The sequence below is a fragment of the Xenopus laevis genome, chromosome 8L (genome assembly GCF_017654675.1).
Source record: "Xenopus laevis strain J_2021 chromosome 8L, Xenopus_laevis_v10.1, whole genome shotgun sequence".
Lineage (NCBI taxonomy): Eukaryota > Metazoa > Chordata > Amphibia > Anura > Pipidae > Xenopus > Xenopus laevis.
In genome coordinates, this window is record NC_054385.1 from 58,762,621 (window position 1) to 58,775,520 (window position 12,900).

Below are 12,900 nucleotides of genomic sequence, written 5' to 3' on the forward strand. Positions count from 1 at the left end.
TAAACTCTTACTCCTGCTAGTCCTAGCCAAGTGCAAGAAAAAATGATTTTGTTCAAGCAAAACTCATACAAACCATTTTGCTAGGTTTGTTTTCAAAAAGTAAAATATTACAAGAAATAAACTCAGGGTAATGCACATGTTGTATGAGTCAGGTGCTACCCATAAGTGTGAAACCAACTATTTGGCGTTAATGATGTGTCCAAATAGCCCGTAAAAGAATTCTGTATATGGGGTGATCTAACTTAAGCCATTATTGATCAATAAATCCTTAGCCTAAATGAGTAATATAGTATAAAACCTAGTAATAGAGGGTAGCAGTGATAAAACCAATCATAATGTCTTCTTATTGGGGAACTCAAATCTTAGCAGGAAATCCATGCCATTACCTCCACTACATTACAGGGATAAACATGTAGATTAAAATTAAAAATGTAATTCCAAATAACAATAAATGATTGTAAATCCAGTTCTAAAACGACTTGTTTTTATTGCAAACAAGATTACCTATATGTTAATTATTTTCTACCCAAAATCCAGAGGCATAAAATGTAGAAAATATAGGTTCTCATTGCTGTTTTGGTGTTTAAAATTCAATTTATTCATTATTTATTGTGGATAAAACATTCTGCAATACAACCAGGTTCCTAAACTTTTCTGGCATTTGTGGTTGTGGTACCTGACATCTGCTATATCAGTTTACAATGGCAGCTGCTGAAGATTAATTTTGTTCTTGCAAAATGTTACATATTCATAGAATTTCAGTATCCCTGCAAATGATGAATTTGCATCAGGAAAGGCACAAGAAATACAACTCCTTATGCATAGGCACAATACGGCTTGTTCCCATCAATGCTCTCTCTATCAGTCACAAATAAGTGTTGCATTGTGTATCTGATCAGCATGGACTGTGGTCCCTGCAGATTTTGATCCAAAGTTCAATCATGTCTAGTAAAATAAATCTAAAATAATCATCAGCAGTAATGGCAAGACATACAACAGATATAAAATAGCAAATTCAAGCAATTAAAGCAAACCAATCACCCATAAAAAGTTGTATAATGAGTCCTTTGCAAATTAAACATGAAACCCAAATTCTTTTTTTTTCCATTAAAACATCCATACCTGTTATAAAGATGATTATATATCTGAGCTTTCAATCATACTGTATATTGCCTGCCCCACCTCTATTCGTCAATTACTTTCACATTTTCAGATGTCACAGTGCTCCTCACATTTCCCCTTCCCTCTTCACATGCTATAATTATGTAGATTACTACACAATGGCATTAGGTTTCCCCATTCTGGAGCATACGCAAGTTTTTGTGGTGATACACAAATTGCCTTAATAACAGTGTCCACAAAATGGTGCCTGCCTGCTTGCTGTGATTGTGAATTCCAAGACTGAAGGAAGCAAAATTAAAAAAAAAATAAATAAATATATATATATATATGTATATATATATATATATATATATATATATATATATATATATATATATATATATATATATATATATATATATATATATATATGTATATATATATATATATATAGTGAGTAAAGTTTTTTGTGTTCAACTAACATGACAGAAAATTATTTGGAATTATTTCGTAGGGTGACAATTCCCTTTAAGGGTAAAATATAGCTCAGTTACAAGCTGCTTCTTTTAGGAGGAGCTTATAATATTAATTCCAAGGATAAAGCTTAGAAGTGGTCTTCTTCCTCTATAACTGTAGAGATCACCCCTCCCCAGCCACCCTCCTGCTCTTTGCACTTCCATATACTGTTGCTGCACTTAGACCTCTGTTGTGCCTATTGATACAGGGGTACCCTGGAGTTACCACCACCTCCAAGCTAGGCTGTAACTTCAGGGTTTCCATGGTGGTCTAGCCTAGCCTAGTAACCTAACACAATCTGCACCTACAATTTAGACCACAATTTGTGACCTATTTACAATGATGTTCACCTGCACCTGCAATTGCATTTATTTTAACACACCAGATACAATTGTGTTGGCTGCAAATCTGAACGGCTGCAATGAGACTTGAATTGTAGGAAACATTTGGATTGTGGGTTAGAATGTTGATTTATTCCTGTAAGTTACATTTTGCACACTGCACTGTATTTGTTGATGACTCTGTTAATGGCAGAAATAGAGCATTGTGTTTTTACAAAATCCCTGACTGAATCTGTGTTGAAGATGAAAAGAAAATAGTTGGGCTAATTTTGCAACACTTGGTTAGTCCATAGCTCACTCTAAGGAGTGAGGAGAGATAGGATAAGTGGATCTAGTAAACAGCCCCAACAAGAAGATTAGAAGGATTAGAAATTGTGGGTGGACCACATGCAAACTAGGAACTCAAGTGTACAGACCTAGGGGTATATGTGTTCCTGCTTTTTCACCGTTCACAGAATTAGACGGATTCCCCCATATGTAATAAAAGCCACTAAGATTGTCCAGGAGCAGTAACCCATAGCGACCAATAATTTGTTTGCTTTTAAATAGGGGATCAGTAAATTCTATCTGTTGTTGCTGTGGATAACTGCTCCTGGGTAAATATAGCGCCTTTAATTATATGACCCACATTGACTCTTCAAGTGGGCTAATAATAAATAAATAATAACTACAGTATTTTAATGTATTATTTATTTATTATTAGCCCACTTTAAGACCCTCTTGGTGACCCCCCTGGTGCCAAGGTTGTACCATCTTAACAATTCAGGTTCTGAGTCCCTTTTGCAAGGTGAAAGGGTACTGGGAAGTTCTTCTCTTGGCAGTGCCTCCACCTAATGGGATCCGGGAATACACCTGCCGGTGGCCCCATTAGGAAACATTCACACACACACACACACACACACAGTGCTGTATAACAAATTTAACATTATACAAGGTTTAAAGGCAAAGTAAACATTCAGTTTAAATATATGCATTCACATGAAATGATCCACTACCCTGGGGAACCTGTGACAGTACCATCCTGGCACCTCCCTGCCAGGCAAAGTCCCGCACTAATCCTTTACATAGTTACATAGTTAAATCAAGTTTAAAAAAAGACTAAGTCCATCAAGTCCAATCCCTCCAAATTAAAACCCAGCATCCATACACACACCCCTCCCTACTTTCACACAAAATATATATACCCATACCTATACTAACTGTAGAGTTTAGTATCAAAGTTTGGCAGATAAAGAGTCTCAGTCCCTTTTCCCCAAAGAGTGGTGTGGTCTCAATAGCCTGAGGTCTGCCCTGCAGCACCCCAGCAGATGATCACTCCATTCTGCATCAAAAGTGAAACTAGAAACAGTGGCAGTGTGAGCACATGGCTCTGTTTCCAAAGGTGGTTCAGCAGTGACCCCTTGTGACAACCTCCAGTATCTGCAAGACACACTGCATAGGAAAAAGACTCCAGCCCCTCCCAACACTCTAGGTAGACCCTTTGCTGAAGAAGCAGGGGATTTCCACCATGTGGTTTCAGACCGTAGGTGAATTAACCCTACGGGTCCCTACAATACATAGAACTCTGTTGGCAGATTAATATAGCTGTCAATAGAACTGACTGACCAAATCTAACCATGTCTGTATGTTATATCAAAAATACTATGAACATAAAAATCCTCTTATAAATGGTTATAAACATCAAGCAAGGTTTTAATTAGGCTAAATATACCAGAATTAAAGATAAAACTGCATATACAGTGTCCATTTAATATATTTAGCTAGATAAAGCAATTTTATTGTATAGATGGGGTAACACAATCACACCGGGGTATAAACATCCTCTCTTATTACCTAGAAAACAATTGGCATTTATTCGTTCTTCAGGGCCAGAGACACTACAGAAACAGGTCATTCATATAATTGAAAAATGCCATTTATATAGAGGTTGCAGTCTGAGCATTAGAGAACATTTTCTTCTAGTACATGTGTCCTTGATGCATTTTTCAAGGAGAGGACCTATACTATAATTGCTTTTTAGCAAAATACAAAAGGTAACATTACAGCTCTACCATTACATACTATAGAATCAAATCAGTGCTTCTGATAAGTAGGGATGTAGCGAACGTCGGAAAAAAAGTTCGCGAACATATTCGCGAACTTGCGCAAAAATGCGAGCGGTTCGCGAACGGTTCGCGAACCCCATAGACTTCAATGGGAAGGCGAACTTTAACATCTAGAAAAGACATTTCTGGCCAGAAAAATGATTTTAAAGTTGTTTAAAGGGTGCAACGACCTGGACAGTGGCATGCCAGAGGGGGATCAAGGGCAAAAATGTATCTGAAAAATCTGCCTGTGTGTGCTTGGAAGAGATAGTGTAGGGGGAGAGCTGTTAGTGATTTCAGGGACAGATGATAGTAACTTTGCTGGCTAGTAATCTGCTTGATACTGCTCTGTATTGTAGGGACAGAACTCTGCAGGGATTTGAGGGACATTTTAGCTTAGGTAGCTTTGCTGGCTAGTAATCTACTGTTCTCTTTAAACAACTGCCATACGTTGACCTTGTAGGCATTGTTTGCCCAGTTTTTTTGGACGCAGCCACTGAAGCACAGTTGCCAGAAAAAATATGCCATATAAATGCTGAAAATAGTCATTTTTCGCCATTACGTAAAATATATTATGGCTGCTTGAAAAAAGTGACTCCGGTGTTTTTTCTGGAGACGGTAATATTATGGATATTTAGACAGAATGTGAACAAGGTCACACAGCTCGATGGCGGGTTGAAGAAAACAGTGTGCAAATAATGCCTACAGGGCAAATAATGCCTAAAAGGTCAACTTATACACTACTACAGCGGTAGTAAAATAAAAAAAAGTAAAATAAAAAAAAAATGAATATTAAAAAAAAAAAATTAAAGTTGGTGCTGCTGAACTACTAGGAGCAGCAGATTAGCACACCAGTCCCACTCCCCAACACTGCTAGACTAATAGCACTGGGCTCTTATAGTAGTAGTAGTAGTAGTAGTAGTAAAACAACAAAAAAATAAATAAAAGCAGTCCTTACAAGGACTACTGTTATTGCAGCAGTCAGCAGATGAGATCAGAAGCAGGACAGCTGCCCACTGCAGCTACATACAGAGCACTGCAGTAGAAGGTAGATTACTAGCCAGCAAAGCTACCTAAGCTTAAATGTCCCTCAAACCCCTGCAGACTTCTGTCCCTCCAATAACAGAGCAGTATCAAAACGATTACTAGCCAGCAAACTTTCAACTGTCCCTGAAATCACTAACAGGCAGCAGCTCTCTCCCTACACTATCTCTTCAGCACACACAGGCAGAGTGAAAAAACGCTGCAGGGCTTCGGTTTTTATAGGGAAGGGGAGTGGTCCAGGGGAGAGCTTCCTGATTGGCTGCCATGTACCTGCTGGTCTGGGGTGAGAGGGCAAAAAAAGCGCCAACAATGGCGAACCCAAAATGGCGAACGTCGCGCGACGTTCGCGAACTTCCGGCGAGCGCGAACACCCGATGTTCGCGCGAACAAGTTCGCCGGCGAACAGTTCGCGACATCTCTACTGATAAGGTTGGCTTAGACTTCAGACCAATGAATCTAATAAGATTGGTTTAGTTCATAACATTTTCAGATAGAATTAAAGCCTAAACATGAATATGGCTAGAAATGCTGTATTTTATATAGAGAAGTTACAGTCCAAGCCAAAAGGTTTAGTAGCCCTACAACAGTAATAGTCCTCCAAAGTTGTACACATGAGCTCCCCATTGTGGATCTTGTTAGGCCATATTTTCATTTAAGCTGTACATACACAGTGTGCTCTGGGCTGCTCTTGCTAAAATATTCATAGGAACTTATCTGTATCACTTTCTAAAGGGATACTGACATACAGAACAGGCCAGGCCCCTTGCTTATGTATCATTTAAAGCAGCCAATATAAACAATTCCAATAAGCTTTTATTGTACATGTAGTAAACACTGTATTGGAGAACATCGATAGTAAACTGTGAAGGAAGCCTCAAAACTGTAAAACTTTGCTGCTACTTTTTATTGTACGACATGTTTCGGATCACATGGACCGTTTCTCAACATTTGAGAAAGGGTCCATGTGATCCGAAACATGTCGTCCAATAAAAAATAACAGCAAAGTTCTGCAGTTTTGTGGCTTCTTCTCCAGTTTACTATTGATGAATGCCCTGGTCTTTACGGTGTGATCATAAGGAGGCGAGCCTACTATAAAACCGGAGATAAGGATATGCTGAGAACCATTGTATTTGAGACTGTATTGGTGAACATTATATGCTGACAAAATAACAGTAATGTGCATCTGAGCATCTTTATTCAGTAATGGTGCATCTGAGCATCTTTATTCCATAGTAGACCATTTCTTAATGACTTTTGACACCCCAGCCCAGTCTCTCACCACTAAACCTGGAGTTTTTTTAAATCTGTTTGGGGTACCACTTGCCATAAACACAGCCTAATAACAGGCAATATGTGATTAATTGGTTATATGCATAGAGGAAAGGGGGTTAGGATCCATCCATGTTCTTGCAATAAGCTTTTTGTCATAAAATAGTAGTGTATGGTATCATACTAGCATGGTTTATAGGTACTAGGTCATCAATTACCCCACGTGTACAAACCCAGGACATTAGAATATTAGTTAATGATAATTTCTTGGATAATAGGTAACCACAAACCCAAATTGTAACTGGTAACCCAAACTGAGCCACTGGTAAGTACCCCTAAGCCACATGCAAACAATTTTCCATCCTGGCACTGTGTCTCACTTCTGGGTTACATCCCAGTCTTAATCATGCATATACAATGTAAATCTGAAGTGAAGCTTGTCCTTGATAGAAATAATTATCTCATTTATCCTCTGTGCATCTGATATTAGTACTAGGCACTTGTATGCTGCCCAACAGAGGGCTGGAGTGGTTTGCAATAGAACTTTGTAAATGGTAGAGGTGGGATTGACCAGGAGATTAAACCAGCGATCAGTTACCCTGAGCTATATTAATTTCAGGAGAGCCAAATTGTACAAGGAAGACCTTCCTGAGCTGAATGTATATGAAGTGAGAGAGAGCTGAGACTTTGGCTTCTTTAACCTTAAAGAATCTTTCTGAAACGTTCTCAAGTTGAATCTGTAAGGAATGGCACTGAAACCTCTGGTAAGTGGCAAAATGATCTGAAAATTTAAAGCAGACGTGATTATTGTTAATTATTTTGGCATGTTGAACAAATGCAAACAAAGTGCTGGACTTCCCCTTTAAGTACTTTGATAGTGCCACATTTTTAGGCAGCAAAAAATGCAGAGGATATAACAACTTAAAAATGGCCCCATGTGCCACAGACTTAAAATTGCAACAGGGGATAAAGGATTTAGACAATTTGTTGCAACATGTTTATCGTTTGGGACATATTATAAAAGGGATCATAATTTCACAAATTGTAGTTTTATTAAACTGTAAAAATGTGCCACCAGTGCATCTCTACTGAGATATTTAAAGTTAGTTTGTGTTTACCTACAGTGTTTGTACTTTGCAGAAAATACGGTAGCTTGACATTTCTTGGTACATTACCAGCACTATATTTATATTATGTAAATATATATATATATCTATATATATATATATATATATATATATATCTATATATATATCTATATATATATATATATATATATATATAGCTATATATATATCTATATATATATATATATATATATATATATATATATATATATATATATATATATATATATATATATATATATATATATATATATACAGTATATATATCTGGACCCAGAATCTGAACCCCAAGAAGACATCAGCACTATTTGAACTGTGCTTGTATAATAAGCAGACTGAAATATGTCATGTCACCTTGTCAGTGGAAAGCCCATGAAAGTGAGAGGAAACATTAATTATTTGTGTACTGTCACAGTGAGAATAGGAAATCTGTCATCAAAAGCAAATTCAAAGTTTTTATAACTGGGGAATTATATTTATTAAATGACCTAATGATGCTTCCTTTTTATTTTTTCACTGGCATGCTATCAAAGGAAGGTGGAGCATTTGCAGGATTCATTTATTATGATTTCTTTGTATTTTTGCTTGCCTGCCTTCTGGCAATGTTTGTAACTGTGTACTCCAATGGTCAGGCAAAGGATAATATCCCATGCTGCTATGAATCATTTAACTGACTTCTGTTAACTCAGGAAATGTGCACAGGAAGGGTACAAGCGATACTCTTACAACAACAACAAAATAACAATGAATTTTGTGGATTTAGCAGTTTTTTTCAATAGGTAGTCAATATGAAGTATCACCATTATTATTTTAAAAACTCAATTATTATTTGAATTCAAACAAATTAGCACCTTTGTCAGTGCTTTTTGCCATTTTTAAATATGTTGGTTCATCAGAACTTATTTGAGCCGTGAAACTAGTTTCTGTGGGGTGTTAACAGAGCTCAGTGACAATGAAATAGATACAAACTTTTGTCATTACATGAATCTGTATAAAAGCAGAAAATGATTTGTAAACAAATCTGAACTGCGGCTTATATAATATATTATGAGAAGTAATTGTCCTTACTATCTGAAAAAAAATTGAGCTTAATACATCTGAGAGAGAGAGAGCGAGAGAGAGAGAGAGAGAGAGAGAGAGAGCTCTATGTGGAGGAGCACCTGGGTCATTCATTTTTTGAACGATAATGATGTGCGGAAGACATTTGAATGTGTATATATATATATATATATATTTTCGGCTACTCTCAAAACGTAGCCCAAAATATTCAACTCTTACCCAAACCCAGCAGCACATGATAAAAGAGAATATAATTTTATAAGAATACATTAGGTACTCATTTGTTGCTAATCACTAATTCCAAACAGAGTAAACCTTCCAATGCTATCAATACTGTTTAAATTCATTAAACTATGATTAATTGTCCTCTTATTATTATATATGTATGAGCCATGCATACTAAATTAAGTGCTGCATTTTCCCCTTTGTATTCATTATACATTCTATTTTTTTCTAAAATACTGAAGCACTTTAGGAAAAATGCATATGGAAGACTTCCAATTTTAAGTTTTTTATTTCTTTTTTGGGACCATACAGCATCTATTGACCTGATTTAATGTCGAGTTTGACCTGAGCCATAATTAGAATCATTGTCTGTAGTATGCTTCCAATGAAAAATAACACAAATAGGTCATTTTGCGATACTCATTCCATAATTAATTTCAGTATGTACATCCAAGTGAAACACAAATAGAAAACAGATTAACTAAATCAATAGGTCTTAATTATATTTTGGAAGAAAAGTTAATTGACTGGTTCCAACACCTTAACATTTCCTAAATTACTCATTACCTATTAGTTTTTTTAGTATAAATGTAAATTACTGAACCTCTTTGTACTGAAATGAGTGTGCACTTTAATAGCAGCATCTTATTTTTCCTGATTATTTAGATTCAATTTTACCCGAAAAGCTCCTGGATTATGACTACAGACATGCTATAAAATGAAAAAGTTAAAATAAGGATAGGAAGCGTATGTTATTAAAGTAAAAAAAAAAACAATAAGCAAAGCATGAACTGCAGGGGCAAGGCTGGGTAAAGCATAATTTAGTACAACACACAGGGTCATACCAAGCAGTTAAACAGGGAAAGTTTAAATAGGAATAGGAATTCTTAGATAGATACATATAATGTTGTAAAGAAAGATGCCATATAAGCAGTGATAACCCATATTTTTGGCAGATATGTATTCACAACAAAATTCTGCGTTTCAAGAAACCAGAAAAATTGAAAAAATAACTCTCTAGGGTAGAGAGGGGCAGAACAGTTAAACAAAACACTATTTCAATAAAGTGAAAAATGAAAGCCACATTGTCTTCATCATAATAAAAGCTAGTTTTAAGTGGACATCCTTATTTACCTTCCAAAAAGTTTAATCAGTCAAAACTAGGAAAAACCTTACTCAAAACAGCTTCACATCTTAGGTGCTAAGATATTGACCAACCCCAATCAAAGGAATTGCTGAAAGCAATGCATCAAACATATACTTCTTTTTTTACTTCTTAAAAGACTTTTTTTCATTATGCATTACAAAATGTATGTGAATATTGTTATATGCTGGAAAGAGGCTGCCTACTGTGACTTGATATCATTGAAGGATTGACTTATCCAATTTAAGTTCTCTCATGAAATCTACCTTGACCCAGTAAAACTTGAAAAAATGGGGTGTACCCCAGATGAACAGTGCCCTAAATGTGGGGACAATGATTCCACTTTTCTCCATACTTGGGCATACCCACAACTAAATGCTAATTGTAGAGAGGCAGTATATATGCCTGTGACGTGACCTATCCTGGCCTTCCAGATGTTTGCATCTTGGCTTGGTGGATGACATACTTGCCTTAAATAAGATGAATGTAAAGGTGAATTTAAACCCTGATCCTTTACTGGAGTAGTATGCTGAGTAGTATTTCTACACTGGGTAACAGTTCTCAGACTACTACTTGTATCTGATTTGTGAAAGTACTCTGTTACTTCTTCTATTACTCAGCACATTAGGGAGCAAAGTACCGCTAGAGTCTATCTCCTTCGCTAGTGAAGCAAACTTTCGCCAGCGTTAGTCACTTCGCCCTGTAGTAAATTTGCCCTATATATCTAAAGCTTATTTTTATGCAGATTATTTTTCTCATTTTTATGCAGCAGACAAGGAGAACAAACACAACAATAAGCATTTATTAATAAATACGTTACAAAGATTAAGTGCAATGGGTCTCATGGAGATAATTATCAGGTACAGATCAAATTATATTGAGTGCTACTATTTACACTTTGTGGAGCCTAGAATGATTTAGATACATTTGAGTTTAGTTCTGAAGAACTCATTTGTGCTTTAAAAATGTTTAAATCGTTGCTGCCCTGGTAACCTGCAGGTCACTGCCTCCTGAGGCAGGGGTTCTCATGTTGCCTCTTGGCAGGAACAGGAGCATAAAAAGACAGAAATGAAGATGCAGTGAAGTGCAGAGTGAAGGGCAGTGAAGTTTTAAATAAGGATTTTCTTTTGCCTAACAAGTAGCCATGAAAAGAGATAAATAATTTTCTCTGTCAGGTGTTAGCAGATGGAATCTAGCAGTAGAGTTTAAGACAGACTAAAGGGGGGGGCAGTTAGTAGTATATCACATTGTGGTTATGCATTTTCTAGGTATCTTCTCATCATTACAAGTTGCAAACAGTTTGGACAGTCCTTTGCCTAATCTACTAAATCTAATCTCACTCTCATATGACACTAATATTACATAACTACAATACCAGTCATTGGTCTGCCATTTGGCAGCGTAAACTCAAGTGGTGGTGTTGGTTCTTTAATAAGCTGCTATCAAGCCTGTCATCTGCTCTTTTTAGCATCCTGGGGCCCCAGACAGGCTAATTAAATGATTTCAATTGTCCATTTGTGTCACCTGTAGGTGCAGTTTCAGACTGATAGTCAGCACTGAGAGTCTGTTTCCAAGCAGACAGAGTGAGGAATGGGCTACAAAAAATTGGACATAAAGATTAGCCCTCAAACTGAGGTTATAACAGCACAAGGGGCTATGAAAAGTTATAGAAACATATTGTTGCTATTCATTTTAATTATACATTTTTTAATTATTATGTATATGGGATAGTAAGGCTTTACAGTAGTATGTACAAAACAAACAATTCTACCACTGACTCCTTAAGAAGTAACCCAGAATTACTCCACACACTCCTTTCAACATTCTGGAGGAAACAGTAGACATCCTAATGTCAGCCTTTCCAATTGACCAAGCCCCTTCACACAAGTTTGGCCTTATTAGCATTTGTGGGTGATAAAAAAACCCTGTTCTTGTCTAGTTGATGGGTTGGGTTACACATCTACTAGGCGACAAAAGCATTGAACTATTGAGGTGCCCTTCTACCTTCTGTTGTGGCCAGCCACTTGGTCACCTAAATCAGTGTATTCTTGCCATTTAAGTCATATATACATATAGGAACAAAGAAACACAAAGTCTTTTTTTTTTATTTCTGAGCTGTTTTTATTATTTGCATTACATTTTACTTTTGATTAGCCCATCTCTATTAGCATCTTTGCAGCCACAGTGGTAAATTTAGAGTAATCAGTGCAAAGTTTTTCCTTTCAACCTGGAACATGAAAGTGCTCAGCTGTTTTTATCTCACAGAATGTGAAAACTGGAACAAAATTAAGATTCCTAATTTACATTTCAATCCAACCATCATATGCCCTTTTTACCACTGACTAAGGCTAGTAATTGTGTCATACCTGGAATCAGCAATGCTTTTGCAAATCTTGCAGATGAAATATTTGAACAGAGTTATTAAGAGACAGCCTGACCTCCTCCTTCTGTCCACATCAGAATAAAAAGTCAAAGGAGAGAAATGAGAAATGGTATCTTTTTTATTACATAGCTCAGAAGATGGGAGATATCATTCAGTGTAAGACATTTTCATTAAATTCATTGGTATGTAGTATTTTAAAGCTAACCTAGAAAAGCCATAAAAGACCAATTTACTTATGTGCAAAGTGACATTTCGGCAATTCAGCATGTTTTTAACCATTCTGCTGCACTTTTTTTCCTGTACTAACAGCCTAACTGTGGCCAAAACATGTGTGATCATGCATTTGCATTTTGATGAATCATACACAATTGCACTGAAAATGTTTGGAGTTTGTGTGATTTCCGGCAGCACTGAATTCAACAAAATGGAAGTGCAAGTAGCGTTTCCACAGTCCATCTGTAATATCATACCAGATTTTTATTTAATCTTAGTATATTCAGCATTTATTTTCACCTCTCATGTTTTCTGTGTCTCTGAAATCTTCCGATTTACGCAGCACTGAACAATATTAAAATTATGCAGTGAGTTTGTCACAGCTTGGCTCATG